The 14,988-nt window shown below is 43.4% G+C and overlaps 1 long non-coding RNA gene across 1 annotated transcript; it reads right to left on the reverse strand.

Moving 5' to 3' along the window:
- Positions 1–11,517: 11,517 nt before the first annotated feature.
- Positions 11,518–13,927, reverse strand: LOC114893826. The gene is made up of 3 exons (XR_003793031.1): positions 13,671–13,927; positions 13,110–13,246; positions 11,518–11,601 (listed from the first exon to the last, which is right to left on the reverse strand). It is a non-coding gene; the product is annotated as an uncharacterized LOC114893826 (long non-coding RNA).
- Between the last annotated feature and the right edge of the window lie 1,061 nt (positions 13,928–14,988).

A 14,988-nucleotide genomic window follows, 5' to 3' on the forward strand; every position in this document is an offset into this window, starting at 1 on the left:
AGTTGTGGCTCCCGGGCTTAGTTGCTCTGCAGCATGTGGGATCTTCCTGGACCAGGGCTCGAACCCATGTCCCCGGCATTGGCTGGTAGATTTTTAACCACTGCGCCACCAGGGAAGCCCTGGTGCATGATTCTTAATCTTCATTTTTCTTCAACACGTATCAAGAAATAGAATGCACGTTTTGTACATATAACACAAATATACAACTTAACGAATTGGATAAAGTGAACAGCTATGTCAGGAAATGTGATTATCATGTCAGGAAATGTGATTATTGCCAGCACTCCCAGAAATCCTTCCTATGCCCCTCCTGATGATTCCAACCCCTCCCTACTCTCCAGAGGTAACAACCATCCTGGCTTTTTAAATAATAAATTCCTCATTTTGCTTTATAGTTTCACCACCTCAGTATGTACCCTTAAACAAGATAGTTTCATTTTTACTGCTTTTGAACTGTATATAAATGGAAGATTCCTTTGCGTCTGTCTTTTTTTTTTTTTTTTTGTATTTCGGCTACGCGGCATGCAGGCTGGTTTCCCGATCAGGGATCTAACCCAGTCCTCTGCAGTGAAAGCGCTGTATCCTAACCACTAGGCCACCAGGGAACTCCTGTTTGTCTGTCTTCTTTCATTCAATACTTTTTAAAGATTTATCCATGATGTTGCTTGTGGTCATGCCCTTTCTCAATGCTGTAGAGCAAGGTTCAGAAGACTAGGACCCCTGGGCCAAATCTGGGCCACCACCTGTTTTGTAAATAAAGTTTTATTGGAATTGTCCATGGCTGCTCACACACTACAACAGCAGAGTTGAGTAGTTGCAATAATGCCCCTATGGCCCACAAAGCCTTAAGTATTTGCTATCTCTATTTGACCAGCTGAAATGGGGACAGTAATATCCATCTCCAGAGGAAGATCTGTACCTCAACAGGACAGCCAGTCCAACTTACTAACTCAGAAATATCATTACAATCCCTACCATTTGTACTATTTTGTACATCCATTGTACATCCATTACCTTAACTCGTCCATTCAAACAATAAACATTTATTTTACCCACATACATGCCAGGTTTTGGGTAGGCACTAGATTGTCAGAAGAACTCTATATAATGATTACCATTCATTGAGCATTTGCTCTATGCCATTATGTTAAGCATTCTGCCTATATTTTCTTCTTACCCTTCCTATGGCAGAGACCATTATATCTCCACCAGATGTTCATGCTCTCCATTTCATAGTTAAAGGTTGTTGCTGTTCCCAACAAAGTAGGACATCTCCCAGTCACCGTTATAGTTAGAGGCACCAAATAATCAAGTTCTAGCCATGGAGTGTGAGTGGAAGCCATGTGCACCTTTTCTTTTCCTGGTCCATAAAAGCTTCCCACTTTTGGGAGGGGCTCGTTTGTTCTCTTTCTTCTTCCTCTTCCTTGAAGCAAAAAGTGCTAAAACCCAAGGGGATGGTAGCCACAAGAGAGAAGGATCTTAGTGTGGTAGCCAACCTCCAATATGGTTCCCAGTGATCCTCACCTCCAGGTATTCGTACCCATATAATCACCTCTTCAATTGAATAGGACTGAGTTATGTAATCCATAGGATTTAATGGAAATGATGACTTCTGAGATTAAATCATAAAAGACATTGTAGTTTCTGTCTTGCTTTATCTTGGATCACTCCTCTGGGGGAAGCCAATGCCATGCTGTAAGGACACTCAAGCAGCCCTGTGGAGAGGTCCATGTGATAAGGAGCTAAGGCTTCTTACCAACAACCAGCATCAACTTGACAGTCACGTGAGTGCACCATCTTGGAAGCAGATCCTATAGTCCCAGTCAAGGTTTCAGATGACTGCAACCCTGGCCAGTATCTTGAATACAAGATACAGTATTCATGAAAGACTCTATCTGTAACCATTCATCTAAGGCAGTTTCAAATTCCTGACCCTGTGAAACTATGTGACATAACAAATGTTTTCATTGGGTAATTTGTTACACAGCAATAGATAACTAATACAACTGGGTCCCTGAATGATTACAAGAACTACCACTGACTAGGAATGCAGGAATTGAATCAGCGATACATAATGTCTAGAGCATTAAGCCACTAAATATTTGGGGTTTATGCTACACTGAATAACAACTATTACAATATTATTAATTTAAATTTGATTCTTATCTACTACTTTGTATGAGAGACCCACATGACAATAAAGGTCAGGACATAATATTTGAATTGTATGCATTTGTTTGTACTTATATAACACTGTTGTTTTTAAAATTTGTTTTGTAATGGAAATGTTTTTTCCAATAAGCCCTTTTCAAAGTCCCCAGTATAAATCAAATAATATCTGAGCTTGTTCAAATTGGAACAGTGTTGAACTAGTGACAATTTTACATCTTCTGTCTATCCCAGGCTTCAACTCACTTCTTGAAATTACTTTAAACATAACAGCATTTCCAAAAAGGAAGACATGGCTTGAGGATTGCAGGTGCATTGAATATGAAATTAGGGACATTTTGTAATGGAAACAGTCCTTGAAAGGATTAGTTCCCCCCCTCTTTCTCTCTCCCTCCAGTCCTCTATCTTTCCTTCCATCCTTCCTGCCCTCCCTCTTTCTCCCCAGCTAGTAAATTATCCTGAAATAATTTGCACAAAGTAAGTAGGCATGTGTGATGATGAATTCCAAGAAATGTCATTTGATTGGGGAAAAAACAAGCTCAACCAAAGTAGATAAAATTTTGGAGAGTCAGAGAGAACTCTGAATGTTAGAAACAGAGCCAAATTATACAGCTCCCATCGGTGTGAGCCTTCTGTCTCTGGTCAGCTCAGCAGTTAAAATCCAGTTCTTCTTGAAATACTTTGATGTTCTAAGACTTTCTTTCTTCCATAGGAAAAGGCAAAGGTGATTCCAGTTAAAGCTGAAAATTGGCAATGAGCTTGATGTTTAACTGCTCCCAGTTCACTTTCCAAGCAACTCTAGAAGAACATATTTTTTTAAATTTTAATAATACATTTTAAAAGGGCAAAAAGGATCCATTTTTTTATGTTCAAGAAGAATTAACAAGTATGGCTTCATCTCTTCCCTTAGGAAAGTTTTTGAAGGCAAGTAAGAGTAGGTGTTACCATGTGAAGTAGTAGATCCTGCTGTCAAACCCAGAGGGTTCAACAGTCTGGGAATAAAGCTTGCCTGAAGGAAGTAATCCAGGCAGTTTTCAATGGTAATGACTTAACACCATTTTCCTTTTTATTTACAATCACATGGATACATTTAAGAAGCAGGAGTTGCAAGGTCGAAAATTTATCCACATTCTGCCTCATTTAGGATGCTTTTGGCTGCAAGTAATAGATATTCATCTCGAATGGCTTTTTTTTTTTTTTTTTTTGGTTGCATTGGGTCTTCATTGCTGCATGCAGACTTTCTCTAGTTGACACAAGCGAGGCTACTCTTTGTTGCGGTGCGCGGGCTTCTCATTGCAGTGGCTTCTCTTGTTGCACAGCACAGGTATAGGCGTGTGGGTTTCAGTACTTGTGGTGCACGGGCTTAGTTGTTCTGTGGCATGTGGGATCTTCGCGGACCAGGGCTCAAACTTGTGTTCCCTGCATTGGCAGGCAGATTCTTAACCACTGCACCACCAGGGAAGCCCTCAAATAGCTTTAACTTAAGGAATTCCTCTCACATACCAAGAAATGTGGAGGTAGGGTGGTCATTTCAGGAGTCCAACAGCATCATCAAGAACCCAGTTTCCAGGACTTCCCTGGCTGTCCAGTGGTTAAGACTCTGTGCTTCCACTGCAGGGGGCATGGGTTCAATCCATGCCCATGTGGCATGACCAAAAAAAACCAAAAGAACCCAGTTTCCTTCTAGCTTCCTACCCTACCATCACAGTGTGTCTGTTAGTCCTCAGTTAGCCACCTCTCCAGGTCCCAAGTTGCCTGCCACAGTTCCAGTTATTACCTACATTAGAACAGAGACTTTCTCCCCTGTGTGTCTCTCCTTTTCAATGAGGAAAATCTTCCCAGATGACCCCCAGGAGATGTCCCAACATTTCATGGACAGAGGTGTTGCACAAGCCCATGCTGAAACAAATCACTGACAAGGGAATGGGGCACAGTGACCAGTTTGGACTAATCGGTATTTGCTTCTGAGTTGTGGGGGAGAGAACTACTTTCCTGGAACAAATGACTGTCCAGAAAGAAGGACACCTAAACTCAGGGCAACCAGCAGTGTGTGCTGTACACTACAACCTGGTGTGCAAAACATAAGGTTTCTCATTTGTCTATAAATATCTTGCTCTTGAGATATGGCAGACGTGGAAAAATCTTAACTTCCAGTTAAGGTAACTTGATCACTTCTAGTTCAGAACAGGCTCTCTCAAGTTGGCTCAATTTCTTTTGGATAAATCGTTAATCCAATTTAAGGTTCAGATTCACTACCAGAAAAAAAAGTGGCGGGGGGACTCCCCTGGCGGTCCAGTGGTTAAGACTCCATGCTTCCACTGCAGGGGGCGTGGGTTCGATCCCAGGTCAGGGAACTAAGATCCCGCATGATCTGCGGCATGGCCAAAGGGGAAAAAAAAAATTCACTTGCTTTCTTTGTCCTTATTGGTGATGGTGGAAGGGATGGCTGGGTATTCCCAAGCGCCAGGGAATTGACTAAAGTCTCAAGACACCAGCACAGGCCCTCATGGCATAGGTACACCAAACCCCCAACGGTATAAATACAGCCTCCCCACTGTGGTGCAGGGCTCCCTATGACTTTTCACCCCAGAGTGCCAAGTGGGGATTGTGGCCCAACCACCACTGCTCTAGTATTTCCTCCAAGTGCCTTCTAGCTGTTTCTAATCCACATCCTGCACACAGGAGTCTTGATCCAGAGGGAGGGAGATGGAACACACTTATCTAACCCCATGTCCTTTCTCTTTTCCGCTACTTTTAGGTCCACCCCTCCAGACTGGAAAGAAGGCATTTGCTCCACCTCTCCCTACCTGTTCAGAACTCCTCATGCATCACATCCTCCTTCTCCCCTATCCTATGACTTCCCTTGTGCCAGCAGGGGTTTTCATCCCTCCTCTTTCCTGGGAACATGAATCTCATAAATGAACCTTAATAAGCGAAAACTGTTCCCCTTAAGAGGAAAAATGACTCAGATCACTGAAAGAGGAAAAACTTCTGCTTGCAAAACAGCATTTGTTGCTATGTGTATTTTAAAAATATTATCCCTGCTCCATCACTTACCAATTGTTTATGTCAAATGCATGTGTTTCAGTTTGAAACAGGCAAAGTTTTGTTAAAGACAATCACTTTCACAAATGTACTTATTTATGATGAGCATTTAGAGCAGTGACTCAGGAGCCAGGGACTCATTCACACAGTTCTTCTCTGCCTGGTAGCAATGTATTCTATTAATTAGCTCAGTTTAGTGGGATATTATGATAGATGTCCCTTATTGAGCACCTACTATGCACCCAATATTTTACATCTATTAATTCAACAATTTTAATTCTAACCCCTTGCCCATAAGGTAGTAATTATCATTTCCATCTTACATCTTACTAAAGCTCAGAGAGGTTAAGTAATTTTCCCAAAGTCACACAGTGCTGAATTCAGAATTTAAGTCCAAGTCTTCTGACTCCCAAATCTGAGTCCTTTCCTCCCCAGTGGAAGCTGCGGTGACAGTATAGCAGGGTTAAGAGTTGGAATCTGACCAACCTGGATTCCAGTTCCAAGTGGACAATTATTGTGTGCCCTTGAACAAGTCATGTAACCACCTTAATCCCCAATTTTCTCATCTCTAAAAGATTCATACCTCGTATGGATGTTGTAAAGATCGGATGAGATAAAATACCATATACATTAGAGTTTAGGGCAGCATGCAGGGAGTACTCCATAATTAATTTTGGCTATTATTCTCCTTGTTATATTATAGTACTGCATCTCCCAAGGGCCCTCATACTAAAAAGAACTTAGAGAGAACCTGTTTCTATTGCAAAAAATTTTGCAAATGAGAAACTGAGACCTTAAAATTTACTTATCCATATTAACATATATATGTGTATATATACATATATATAATTATATATATATATATGTAAAATCTTTGTCTCCAAAAACCTATGATACATATGTATATCACAGCCTTTGGAGACAAAAAGTTCATTGTTCCTTCAAAGACAAGTTCAAAAATATATGGATTCTGGGCTTCCCTGGTGGTGCAGTGGTTAGGAATCCGCCTGCCAATGCAGGGGACACGGGTTCGAGCCCTGGTCTGGGAGGACCCCACATGCCGCGGAGCAACTCAGCCCGTGCGCCCCAACTACTGAGCCTGCGCTCTAGAGCCCGAGAGCCACAACTACGAAGCCCGCATGACACAACTACTGAAGCCCGGGTGCCTAGAGCCCGTGCTCTGCAACAAGAGAAGCCACCGCAATGAGAAGCCCGCGCACCTCAATGAAGAGCAGCCCCCACTCACCGCAACTAGAGAAAGCCCGTGCACAGCAACAAAGACCCAATGCAGCCAAAAATAAATAAATGAAATAAATAAATTTATATTAAAATTAAAAAAAAAAAAGAATCTGCCTGCCAGTACAGGGGACACGGGTTCGATCCCTGGTCCAGAAAGATCCCACATGCCGCAGAGCAACTAAGCCTGTGCACCACAACTACTGAGCCTGTGCTCTAGAGCCTGCGTGCCACAACTAGTGAGCCCATGTGCCACAAATACCAAAGCCAGCACGCCTAGAGCCCATGCTCCACAACAAGAGAAGCCACCACAATGAGAAGCCCGTGCACCGCAACGAAGAGTAGCCCCCGCTAGCTCCAACTAGAGAAAGCCCACGTGCAGCGACGAAGACCCAATGCAGCCAAAAATAAATAAACTAATTAATTAAAAAATATATATATACATATATATATATGGATTCCAACTGGGTTCCTCTTCAATCCATTGGTTTGGGGGTGTCTGATGAACCTGTGGGGTCAGAAAGAAGTTGAAGACGCCATGGGGGGAAAAGCATTCATGGGTGTGGGCAAAGCAATACAAGGAAACTCTAGAAGGCAACTAAGAGGGTCATGAAGGAAAACTGCCAGAGACCATGAATAGTTCATCTATCAGCAGAAGAAATCAGCTCATAATTCAAAAAACAAATAAAAATTGGACCATAATGAGGCCCAATTAACTCATCCTTCAAACACATTCTCTGTAGTGGACATCTGTTGTTTTGGCTGCCTTTCTAGTAATTACAGCCCGGTTTCTCTTCAGAGGAACTATATGGCTTCCATCAACTTGTTTGGGGGGTGACCTCATCCCTAGCTCCAGGACCCCATGGATTTAAACCAATCAGCTAATTTCATCCCCCAAACCACAGTTCAGACAGGCATATAACCCAGCAGAGCCCATGAGACTTGAAGGTGTGTGTCTAGGAGAGAAGCAGCTTTTGCTCTTCCTCTGAGTATGTCACAGCCATCTTGTCAACATGCAGAGGCCGACTAACGATGAAGCTGACATAAAGAGGAAGACAGAATCAGGATATTTGCACTGATTGAGCCTGAATGTATCAATAGAATACTTCTGGAACTTCTTAGTACTGTGAGCCTATACTGACCTCCCCGCACAGGACATATTTCATTTACCCAACCCAGTGAGAAATAGGGTATTACCCCTTTTCTCCAGGAAACCCAGGGCTCAGATAAATTAAGAGGATTCCCTAGCGTCACAGAAGCCAGGATTTGCACCTGGTTCTCTTTGCATGCCTCTATAATCCTCACAGCAAACGAAAACTCAAGAGAGTTTATGGAACATGGCTACAGTCACACAGGAGGAGGTCAGAGGTGGAGCCAGGCTTCTCATTCAGAATTTTTTGTCTCCAAAGTTTATATACCCTGCTCTGACTTTAAACTATGAGCTAATTTTTGAGTCAGAGCAAACAGCAAGATGAACTCATGCTTTATTTTTTTTTAATTAATTAATTAAATCTTGGCTGCCTTGGGTCTTTGTTGCTGCGCGCGGGCTTTCTCTAGTTGCGGCGAGCAGGGGCTACTCTTCATTGCGGTGCGCAGGCTTCTCATTGCAATGGCTTCTCTTGTTGAGGAGCTCAGGCTCTAGGACCGTGGGCTTCGGTAGTTGTGGCACGTGGGCTCAGGAGTTGTGGCTCACGGGCTCTAGAGCACAGGCTCAGTAGTTGTAGCACACAGGCTTAGTTGCTCCACGGCATGTGGGATCTTCCCAGATCAGGGCTCGAACCTGTGTCCCCTGCATTGGCAGGCAGCTTCTTAACCAATGCGCCACCAGGGAAGTCCCTGAACTCATGCTTTTAAGAGTAAGTTTCCAGAGCCCATGAGGTTGGTGAACTCAGACTAAATAATTTCACATGCTTATATAGCTTATTCTTTTTTTTTTTTGCCTCACTGCACGACTTGAGGGATCTTAGTTCCCCCACCAGGGATTGAATGCAGGCCCTCAGCAGTGAAAGCGTGGAGTCCTAACCACTGGACCGCCAGGGCATTCCCACTATATATCTTATTCTCAAATTCCCCCTCTGCTATGATACAGGAAAAGGGTCAAGAAAGAGAAGTATCATGAAAATCTCACTATGTGCAGACAGATGCCCAGCTGGGTTTGTCTCCTGCTTGGAGAGTCTACTGGAAGCCATTAGCTTGCCCACAAATCCATTCTCTCCTTCTTTTCAGATATGTGGCCAAACTACACTTCCCAGCCTCCCTTGCTGGGAAGTGGTCACGTGATTCCGTTCCTGCCAATGGAATTCAAGTGGAAGTGCCCTGCACCTAGTACTTAAACAGTGGGCGTGGCTCCTCTGTGTTCTTTCCCTTTCCCCTTGACCATGCAGATGAAGTTTATGACTTAGCCTATAAGGCAAAGTGACACGATGGAAGGAACCTGGGTCCCTGACAGACCATGCAGGTTAGAACCACCCCAGCAATGGAAAGTGCTCACCTCAGAACTGTTACATAAGAGAGAATAAACTGCTTTAGCCTTCAAGCCATGTATTGTTGGATATTTTTGTTATAGCAGCTTAGTGTGTGTACCCTAAGACAAGGGTCTAGTCATCCCACAGGTGAGCTCAGGTAGGGTAAATAAAGTCAGCTCTTTACCGCCAATGAAAAGGTACAGAGTTTCATGCCTCTTTGTTAGTCTTTCAGCCTGAATGCTCACTGCAGTGAGCACTGGATCAGGGACTAGAGCAGGCTGCAGAGTCCTTAAAGCATGGAACCAGCATCTGTTGCAGAGAGCAGAGGAAGAGGGCCACATAGCTTAGGAGAGGTTCCTAAAATCCTGGTGCTGTGAGCAGAGCCTTGGGGAGAACAGGTGGACCCCAGAAACACCTGTTAAGTGAAGACCAAAGATGAGATGTCTCTTCTGCCTGGGGGAAGCTTCTGAAAATACTTTGATGGGATTTCTTAAAAAAGAAATCAAACAGGCTAGCAATTCACTGATAGCTAAGGACTAGAGCTTCCTTTCTCTCTCTCATAGTACCAGTGTTCAGAAATACCTTTGGGCATATTGCAGGAAGGGGGACCCCTTCCAGGGCCCAAGAGTGGGTTCTTGTCTAACGCTCAGTAATGAACTGTCCGAGGAGACACACATGCTGACAAAGCAAAAGACTGTATTGGGAAGGCGCACCCAGGCAGAGAGCAGCAGGGTAAGGGAACCCAGGAGAACTGCTCTGCCACGTGCCTTGTAGTCTCAGACTTTACGGTAATGGGGCTAGTTTCCAGGTTGTCTCTAGCCAATCATCTTGCTTGGCCCATAGTCTGACTCAGGGTCCTTCCTGGTGGTGCAAGCATCACCTCTCAGCCAAGATGGATTCCAGTGCAAAGGATTCTGGGAAGTGGGAAGACATATGGGCTGGTGTCTCCTCCCTCCTTTGGCCCCTCCCGAATTCTCCCACTTAGTTTTCGGTGGCAGCACCGTGTTCCTTATCGAGACCTCCTGTTGTGAGACAACTCAGGCAAGTGGTTATCATCGTGCCTGGCCAAGGCAGGTGATTTCAGTCAACGGTTCCCTAACAGGTGGATTGATTTGCAGCATAAATAGTATTTCTGAATATTCACAATCCCTTTGAGCAGATAGATATTGCCCATTGTGGGCAAGGGTACAGGAAAATGACCACCTGATATTATACTGCTCAAAATGCTGGAGAAGCAGCATGCATGGCACAGTGGTTAGGAGCTAGGACTCCAAAACCAGCCCTAGCACTTACTAGCTCAGTGACCTGGGCAACTGCTGCTGACTCAGCTTCATCATCTGTAAAATGGGGATGATAATAATAGTACCTGCTGCATATCATCATCATGAGGATGTTCACAGAATAGTGCCTGGCACATAGTAAGCACTACGTAGATATCTGTTGAAAAAATGTCGACACCACCTTTAAGGATGAGATTTTGAAAATGTGCATCAAAAGCTTTGACCCACCAATTCCACGTCTAAGAATTTTTCCCAAAGAGATCATCATGGGTGTGTGCAAAGAGTTATCTTCAAGAAAGCTCATTGAAATAATAAGTGACCATCAACAGGGGGCTGGCTAAATAAACAGAAGTAGAGGACAGTCACAATTTATGCAAGGGATTGTTTTGCTGGAGATACTGCAGAGTGCAAAACTCACATTATGCAAGATTAAATTCCCTACCAAAAATAAATGTAAAGCATTTACATTCTTTCATTCTAAGATTTACATTCTTTCAAATTTTGCACATAAAGCAAATTTTAATTAATATTTTATATCCTACTATTTCTAACTGTGTAGTTCAAATTTGCATTAAATGTAACCTACTGTATATTTATTATGGAGCCACACAAAAATTTATGTTACAGAAGAACAAGCAATGGCTGAGCAAGACAGCCACGATACATCAATTTTTAGAAGTGTGACCCCATTTTCATCAGATGGACATTATTTTTTTAATTAATTGATTTTTATTTATTTTTGGCTGCACTGGGTCTTTGTTGCGGCGCGCGGGCTTTCTCTAGTTGCGGTGAGCAGGGGCTACTCTTCTTTGCAGTGCGCAGGCTTCTCACTGCAGTGTCTTCTCTTGTCGCAGAGCACGGGCTCTAGGCACGTGGGCTTCAGTAGTTGCAGCACACAGGCTCAGTAGTTGTGACGCACGGGCTTAGTTGCTCCGTGGCATGTGGGATCTTCCCGGACCAGGGCTCAAACCCATGTCCCCTGCATTGGCAGGCGGATTCTTAACCACTGCGCCACCAGCAAAGTCCCTAGACATTTTTTAAACGCTGGGAAACTATACATCAAAATTTAAAGTGTGCTGGCAGCTTTACTGGTAATTTTTGTTTCCTTCTTTTTATTTACCTACATTTTCTAAATATTCTCTGGGGATCATGCATTATTTTTGTAATAAGAAATAATAAATGGAACTTTTAAGGAATAAATGTATCATTCATACTAACCTGATTTTGAAAAAATTTACAGAAGTATCTATGCAAACAAATAGTTTCATAAAAGAAAATAGTTCCAACCTGTTCAGTGATGTCTACAATGAACTGGAGATGTGTTCTTCTCTATTATTTGGTCCCAAGGATAGGTCTGGACAGGAAAAAGCAGAGTTGACCAGAGCTCAAACTGAGGTTCCGTCGACCTAATCCAGAACAAATTAAATCAAATTGTGTTTCAAAATGCATCAAAGAACACTTTTTAAAAAATTTTTATTTTATATTGGAGTATAGTTGATTTACAATGTTGTGTTAGTTTCAGGTATACAGCACAGTGATTCAGTTATACATATATCAATACATATATCTATTCTTTTTCAAATTATTTTCCCATTTAGGTTATTACAGAATATTTAGTAGAGTTTCCTGTGCTATACAATAGGTCCTTGTTGGTTATCTATTTTAAATATAGTAGTGTGTATATGTGAATACCAAACTCCCAATTTATCCTTCCCCCCTCATCAAAGGACACTTTAGAAGCCAGATTACCCTGGATCACTTGCTCAATACGTCTATGTGTGCTTCTTTTTGAGATTTGGCCATATCGTTAAACAAAAAAAGTGTGCTGTTTTGGAGACTCAAAAAAGAGCAAAGGACACTAAAGAGCCTTCCCTGAGCTGCTTCTCTGGGCAGAGCTGGCATGCTCCATGCAAAGCAGAAAGGAAGAGGAAGCTGCAACTCTTCATCACTTGCTCCTTTCCAGGGAAAGGCACATGGGGATGTGAGATGGTCTCTAAGGGACCCCAGGGAAGCAACGGTTCTACACAACAGCCCAGAGCAGGCTGTGGCCTCCTGAACCTTCCATCCCACAGTTGGTAAATAGTGGGTGTTAGTGTTCATTTGAGACCTTACAGGTCTTATCTCTCCCCTCACCAGGGATTCTGAACCCTCTTGAAGTTTTTGTTCATTTTTCACTTTGAACAAACACTCTGACGATCCATGGGAGTGTGCTAACACATTCCCATGGATTGTCTGGTTCACCTATCACAAAAAGCCTATGAACTTTCAGCTATGCAATGAATGAGGTCTGAGGATCTAATGTAAAACATGGTGACCATACACAGACATAGAGAACAGACTTGTGGTTGCCAAGGGGGAGAGGGTGTGGGGAAGGGATGGAGTGGGAGTTTGGGGTTAGCAGATGTAAACTATTATATATAGAATGGATACACAACAAGGTCCTACTGTACAGCACAGAGAACTATATTCAACATCCTATGATAAGCCATAACGGAGAAGAATATAAAAAAGAATTTATATACACGTATAACTGAATCACTTTGCTGTACAGCAGAAATTACCACAACACTATAAATCAACTATACTTCAATTTGAAAAAAAAAAACCATGGTGATCATTGTTGATAACACTGTATTTTATAATTGAAATTTGCTAAGAGAGTAGAATCTAGAAAACTTAGAACTTAAATGTTCTCACTGAAAAAAAAAAAAGATAAATATGTGAAGTGATGGATGAGTTAATTAGCTAGATGAGGGAATCCTTTCCCAATGTGTACGTGTATCAAATCACCATGATGTACAATTAAATATCTTACAATTTTACTTGTCAATTATACTTCAATAAAGCTGAAATAAAAATAATTTTAAAACATTTTAAGCCTTCGAGGCAAACATGATTATTCTTTTAATCTTACAGAGTTGAGAACAGCAGAAGAGTATAGACGGTAAGAGATTGGACTCTGGTTTGAATCCTGGATCCACCAGGCTTCTGAGCTATGGAACCTTCAGCAAGTTACTCAAGCCTTCTGTGCCTCATCCTTCATTTCCTCATCTGTAAAATGGAGACAATAATAACAGCACCTATGTAGTTGGTTTTTTTTTTTTTTTGAGCAAGAGATAGCACATTCATTGTTGTACCAATCATAGCCTTATGTATATCACGACTAAGTAGACAAAAATCATTAAGCATGCAAGCCAAAGGTGGTCCTATATATAGTAACGCCGAGACTTGAAATGTTTCATCTTGATTTTTATGGTTTCACTTCTGAAATTTAAAAGTGACCTTGCCGAATAAAATCTCAATGTTTCTTCAATCTAGAAACCTGCCCAGGATTTTTGATCCTGGACTATTTCCACTTAACCTGAGCTAAACAAAACAGTTTGTTTATTTTGATGTTGAACATGGGGATATGTTACAAGACCTGGGGTTAGGGGCAAAATCTTCAACAGGTATAAAGGTTGATGCAGAAAAATACCTCTAAGCATATAAGGAAGGACGTTTCTTTTCCTGTCTCCTGAGTTCTTTGCAGGATGCGCTGGAACTCAGCAGGTGTAGACCTGCCCTCTAGTGGATCTGGGTGCGCGACGATTTAGGTTCAACGTCTGCTGTGTCTGGCTTGACAAGGATTATTAAACTCAATCGTCCATCAAAAGTGACCTGTTGGGGGTCTGGGTTAGGTGCTGAGCAAGTGAAAAGTTCAAGTGGCAAACGAGACCCTGCGGCTGAAGGTAATGCCTGTTCCTCAGCTTCCATCTGCGGACGCGAGGCTTTTAATTGTTCCAGCCTCTCGGGCTGCACACTTGAACGGATGCGAAGCCCTCCCCTGAGCTCTCGGAGCTGGTCTTGGCTCTCTGCACGCCGGCGCTGAGGCAAACCCCCATCGGGCTGGAACTTTGGGAAGTGGCCCCGCGGGGACCCGCCCCGCGGTCAGCGCAGAGCAGCCGTGACGGGCCTGCAAGTGAGGCCGCGGAGCCCCCGCGTCGCCTGCCCAGATTTTGACGGCCGCCCAGCGGGAGCGGCTTCCCGCCGCATCGTCCGAGCGCTCAGACATGTCGGGGACCCAGAACATGGCTGCGCCTGCCCGCTCGGTCCCGCCCCGCGGCTGCCTCCTAAGGACGCGCGTCCGGCGCCGGAGCTGGCGGCTCTCCCACGCTTGCGCCCGGCGGGTGCGTATAAACGCGGGGCACGTCTCCGGGGTGGCTGAGGGGCGGCCGCAGGGCAGGTGGGGCGGGGCGGGCGACCCGGGCAGGCGCCCCAGCCGGAGCCCCCGGCTATGCAGTTTTGTCGTGGAAAGCTCTTAGAACAGCGCTTAGTACAGAACAAACGCTTGAGGTACGTTAGTTAGTACGCAGCAGATGCGGAAACCTGGGCTGAGACAGATGTGTTAACGTGCCCATGGTAAAAACAGCAAGTGTTGGAGCTAAGATTTGCTTGGGTTTCCTCAAGATTCTCAGATCTTAAAGTTTGATTTGGGTCTTTTATAATACTTCCCATGTCTCTCCTTAACATGCTCATGCTTTCCGCTCCCTTCTGGAGCATGTGGTATGCATTTCTAGTAGCTGTTTTAATGTCCTTGTCTACAAATCATCTCTGACATTTCTGGATCTGTTCCTATTGATTGATTTTTCTCCTCATTGTAACTCATAGTTTCCTGCTTCTTTGTATGCCTGGTAATTTTTTATTGGATGTCAGACGTTGTGAATGTTACAGTGTTGAGTGCTGAAGGTTTTTTATTTTGTATTCTTTCAAATATTTGGAGGTTTTATTTTAGGATGTAGTTAAGTTAGTGGAAA

This window comes from Monodon monoceros, unplaced genomic scaffold (assembly GCF_005190385.1).
Source record: "Monodon monoceros isolate NGI ecotype Baffin Bay Population unplaced genomic scaffold, NGI_Narwhal_1 Super_Scaffold_13, whole genome shotgun sequence".
NCBI classification, from domain to species: domain Eukaryota; kingdom Metazoa; phylum Chordata; class Mammalia; order Artiodactyla; family Monodontidae; genus Monodon; species Monodon monoceros.